The following is a 6,000-nucleotide window of genomic DNA, read 5'->3' as shown; positions in this document are numbered from 1 at the left end:
GCTCCGTCTGTCATTTGGAAAAGGCACTTTCAAATATGATATTGTCAGATAATAATTCTAAAGGTAAAAATTCCATCATAACTGCATTGGAATAATTATATATTTGTTTCTGTGATGCTTTCGATCCACTGAGGTACATTAGAAAATTTAAAGTTAGGCATAAGCCGATTTTGATAAACTATTATTTGTTGCACAAACATTTATATCGGAGGACTCAGGGGACTCAGTTTGTCCACATTTCCTCGACCACTCTGATATCGCTTAACACAGTACACATTGTTTTTGAGCATTAAACTGCAAAAGGTAGACAGTTGGCATGTGAAAATGTCATCACTGTAAAACTTCCCTCACACGGAAATGGGAAAGAGTGGAGGGGGGGCACAGCAAGCCAAAAGGCCATTAAAATCTGTGATCATTTATTTCCACTCCTTCGTCTAATCCATCTCTCTGGAGAATGGCTCTGTCCTTATCCACCCAAGGCTACCAATCTATTCTCCTGTCTGTCTCCATGCATCAGAATGAACCTGTGAAACAGTCAGACATGCTCCCGTTCTCTTTCACCCCTTCCTCTTCGTCTGTCTCCGTCCCTTGCTCGCTCCCCCTTTCCTGATTTGTTTCTTTTTATCTCTCCTCCTACTCTCTTCCTCTCTGTTTCTGATTGCTGTGTCGGTCTGTTTTCACCTTTTCTTCTCCCTCGGCGCCAGTTCCCCATCCCTCATATCCTCCTTCCATTTCACTGTGTCAGAAATGTCTACATGAAGCCAATTCAAATCATATCCAGAAAAGAGCGAGCGCAACAAGACTTTGTCAATGGCAATTTAATCCGTGGTGAACACATTGGATGTAATTCTGTGTATTTTCAAGGTGGCTGTCTGATTTTATCTGGATTTGTGTAGATGTGATTGCTGCAAATTTGTCGCAAAAGGGAAAACAATAATTCAGCCACCGGAACTAGAGTCGGGCTTTGACATTGTACCATAATTTCTGCCATTGCATTTTACTTTCTTTTTCCTGTCATACAGGATCTTTTCGAAGTTTTGATTGATTTGATTCGCCTCAATGACTAATCGCTTGAGTGTGTTAGCAAATTTCTTGGATCCTTCTTTTTCTAACCTTGTGCTTTGGGGGGTGATAAGAATGAGTGGTCTATAGCACGCAGCTCATCTTTCACTGCCTCACTAGTCATGAAAAGCTAGAGAATAAAATTAGTGCTTCAATCCAAGGTCCAATTCCCCATCAGGCCAGATTCCCAAGGTTAGCCACATCATTGCACTGTCACATCAAGAAATAAAAAAAAAAACTCCAATCGGCCTCCCTGCCTGACATGAACGTCTTTTGCTAACAACCAGTACCAAATACTCTTAAACATTGAGCGAATATTTATAGATCATTAATAACCTATGTGTAAACTGCCAGTGTCACCAACCAGGTGAATCAGATGATTGGGAATCATGGTTAGGGCATTAATATTGGATCAGACTCCCCCCAAAGGTAGATAAATGGCCCATAGTATCAGAGACCCATGTGCATATGGGAGTGGCTGCCAGGAATCCCAGACGGAGAGGTCCGTGCTCTGAGCCCATCCAAATTCCAGCGACATAATTGTTGTAATTGTATGATGAATTGTACCCATTTAGCTTTTTTTTCTCCTCTATCTTCAAGCTTCAGCAATTTTACTTATAAAGGTATATCAAGCCGGTTTGTCAGGCATCTTCTTAAGCTCAAGCTGGGAGAGGACCAGGGCAATGTTAAATATGTACAAATGGGCAACTAATTACATTAATAAGGTCTAAATGAGCAAAGTGGCAGGAACTGAAACCCAAAATCCCTCATCCTCGGAGAGTTTGGACTGAAACACATTAGAGTATCTGTTCAAAGTTTAAATGGAGCCTGACTCCATGGTTCCTCTGCTCGTTTCTATCCCCCAACAGACCTGAATCCCTTCTGCTCATCTCTCTGTTCACCAGACTAAGAAAGAGATGTTCAGCAGAAGTAATAATGAACTAAAACTTGGAAGCTCTGTGAGGGTGGATAAGCAAGGCCCTATGGGATCATACAACTTCATTAAATCTATTTGCTGCTAAACTTGAAGTTCCTTTTGATTTGGCCTATTGCAGCATGATGGATCTGTCCCATAGCCATCGTTTTTATTGATTAAAATGTATGGGCCAGGGGATGAATAACAAGTCACTCATTTGCAGAGGGACCCACTGGGAACAAATCACAGTCCCGTCTATTACACGTGTAAGTGTACATGATGGAAAATTCAAAGGTTGTCTTTCCACATGGCTTTGTGTGTGTGTGTGTGTGTGTGTGTGTGTGTACGCTGGTCAGTCTGATGTCCTTTTATTTCCGAGGGACCCTTCGGATCTCCAGTTGGTTTGCTTGAAGTTTGTTTCAATTTACTGTTTTTGTCTGGAGTATCTTGAAGTTTTTGAACAGTTTTCAAATTTCACAAATTATGCGTGTGTACTTGCCAAAAAAATTAACCAGGCAACAGAATTCCTTTATCTTGGTTGATGAATCCTAGAGTCATGTACCTTAAAGTTCAGTTCTGAAAAACAAATTCAAAATGTTCATCTCTATTTCACAGAAAAACTGTAAAGGCGATTACTGGCTAAGATGTATTACTTTTAGTTTTATGTTTGTCAGTAGAATTTGAGTGCTGGACTCTCCTGCAGTCTTCAGTAATCCGTCCCAAACATCTATCGATGCCGATTGAGTCGGTTTTTACGTTCAGCTCAACTCTGGATTGAACTCAAAGAACACAACTTGTTTATTTCCCTGTAGTCTCTACTTTTTACCCTCCTCTCTGTATGTTTATGAACTTGATTCATAAAGCCCCAGGATAAGCATAAATTCCTTCCTGAACATTTTCAGCTCATACCATTGCATCCATGTTGGCCTGCAAACCTTTAATCACTAATTGCAAATTAAGTCATTGACTGATAGGAAAGTCATTAGATTTTGAAACAAAATTTCAATTAGTAAGGGGAAAATTGAAAAAGAGTTGCTTCGAAAAATGAAGAGTCCCCCTACCAAACTCAAAAATGTCAGTCGTGCACTAAATAACACAAATTGATCAGGTTTTACCCTCAAATTTAAATATTGGTCAACGTGTTTGACCGTAGCCCTTTTAATCAGACTGGTTAAAAAAAAAGGACTGGAATAGGTGAAACTTCATTATATCACTAAAAGTGGGAGGGTAATGAACCTTTTCACCTCCATTAAACCTGAAAATTGGTTGTAGAGCCTTTTATTCTCCAAACATCATAACTTTGCACTGGAACTTTTGTAGCAGGGGAGAGGATTTTATATCGCTTTATATATTTTATATGGATTGCACATTTTAATTTCAGTCATTGCTGCACTCCTGATTTGATGGCAGCAGCTGAAATTGGGGTTATGCTGTGGTCACATATATGAGCACAGCGTGAATTGTCTTTTGAAGACATATATATTTTGTTCCACCCCCTCTCGAATGCTGCCTCTGTCCTATTGTGGTGGAAGAGTACAATGGGACAAAAAAAAGCTTTAGCAGGCTTTGGAAACATGAAAGTACGATAGGAGAGCCGGGCTCCTTGGGGGTCCCAGATTTTCTTCATCAATGCAAAACAATATAACACAGGCGCGTGTGAGTGTCTGTGTGTATGTGTTTTGAGTGTGTGTAAGTGTGTTTTGAGTGTGTGTTTGTGTGTTTTGCGCGTGTATGTGAGCGAGAGGTGGGGGCTGCCATCATCAAAGACACGTCATACTTCAGCTCATTTCCCTCCGTTTTTTCCCGCATTCTTCTCTGACCTGACATGGATTAATTACAGCCCTGCACAATTTACACCCTGCTGGATCTGTGGCAGAGAATAAAGAATGGTTGAAATGTGAGCCCAGTGACAGGGTGTTAGAATGCTGGATTGCTTCATACTGCACATGCCGAGCCACTACTGCCTTTGCAGGAAGCATGTTTACGAGGCCCGGCTCACAGGTCAACTCCCAGACCTTACTGTGACAAAATGCTGCACTTCGATCTCGACAGTTGGAATATTTTATGGAGTACACTGGATTTGTTCCAGTTTTGTCTCTGGTATGCCGCTGCTTGGTCGTATCAACCTTATCGAGAAATTACAGCACACCTCTGAGGATCTGTCAACGCTTTAATACACCCCCACTTTTGTAATCCAACATGGAGCCGTCATGGCATTCATTGCATACCCAGACGAAAGCAGGCAAAGTTTCTCCTTATAGAATATGCACTATTAAGCGTGCATATTGGCAAGCAGCATCAGCAGACACTTCAGCCAGAGCCTGTTTCGGTGCTGCCAAGGAGATGTCAGCAGCAACTGGCAAAGCAGGCGCCCTGCCAACCCATTCTGCAGATGAATGGTGCTTTTGTCAAAGGTTGCAATGAGGACACTTGAGAGGGACACAATTAACATCACCTAAAATTAGAATGTATGACCCTGTGCATCTGGCATTGGAGAAAAGCCTCTAATCATTTTTATTTTTCGAATGCAAATTTTATGATTTTAAATTCTGAATTTACACTGTGTTGTGATAAGTACCGCATCTCAGAGGTCACAGAGCAAGAGGCCAGGCGACCAGCATCCGCTCGGGTTAAATGCATGGGAGCAAATGAGATGGGGAAAGCCATCTTGGCTCAAAGTGACCAGCAGATCAATGCACTAAACAGCAGAGCCAAAGGTCAGGCTGCTCAGTGGCAGCACAGGGATTGACTGTGACAGCCACCTGGAGGGGGGGAGAGCCGCCACCTTGTGTGACCACACACCCTCCAGCTAGTTAGCTAGTTGATCAGACTGCAGACAATGATCTGTCTACATTTGTGTGTTCCGTATTGAATTTTGACAGCTTTTTCATCACACAATAGAAAAAAAAATGTAAAAAGTACAGATTCTCATTACCAATCAATCAGATATCTTTCGGTTACCAGACAACTTCAAATTCCCATGAATATAAAAGTCACTTTGCGTATCACCACCTTGTCACTGATACAAAGGAAATAAGGAATATTGTCTCTTTTCAATTCACGTCTCCAAATAAATACCATTTTGGCTCACCGACAAACCTGTTGATAAATTTGTCTGAACGCTTGCTTTGAATACCATTTCTGAAGAGCTGTACACTTGGCAGACCTCACCAGAGGCCACAGCTTTCATAGCCAACAAGCTGACAAAGGAACATCTTGTCCACAGGACGTAAACCGACACCTTTCATTAAAAAATGCATCCCCATCAATATGAATTAACCTTTGCACTAATCTTTCCTTCATCTCATTCATTCCCTTGTCCTCCATCTCCTGTCTCCATCATTTATCTCTTATTTTGGTCATCTGACAGTTTATTATATCAAATTGTCCTACGAATCCACCTGAATTATCGAGGCTCCAAGGGATGCTGTTGTTTGTTTGAAGCAGAAAGATACAGTTATTTCAAGAAGTAAACAAGATGCCCACTAAACTTTGGGGGGGGGGGGCTTCCCTACTGTGCATTTAAATTCTGCTGCTTGATTTGACAGGCCAGTGGAGAAACTCTCCAGGATTAAAAGGGAGAAGCTGGTTATTTCTGTCAGCTCATTCACATATCTTCACTTTTGTTTGCAGCTTATCATCCTCTTTCTCACCCCACTATGGTGTTGGTAGCAAGAAAAGTTCCATTAGGAAGCAGTGACCCCCTGGGTTATCCCCGCATTTGACATCTTCATCCTCCAATGTTATTGCTCAACACAATGGAAGGGATTATAAAGTATGATTTTCCAAAGTCCTTGATAGCTCTAATCTAATCTAGCAAAGCGTTGTGCTATTTAGTGTAGAGTTTTAGCTATTTTTGAATTTGATCTTTGGTAAAGTTATGGGTAAATGTATAAATAAGTAATTTTCATGCAAAAATTTCCATCAGTATCCGCAACCTTGAGATACACCGTGAGAGATGGTGTGTGTGTGTGTGTGTGTGTGTGTGTGTGTGTGTGTGTGTGTGTGTGTGTGTGTGTGTG

Source organism: Fistularia commersonii, chromosome 19, assembly GCF_037954325.1.
Source record: "Fistularia commersonii isolate RoL2024-O1a breed Wild chromosome 19, RoL_Fcom_v1.0, whole genome shotgun sequence".
Taxonomy (NCBI): Eukaryota; Metazoa; Chordata; class Actinopteri; order Syngnathiformes; family Fistulariidae; genus Fistularia; species Fistularia commersonii.
This window is presented reverse-complemented; position numbering follows the sequence as displayed.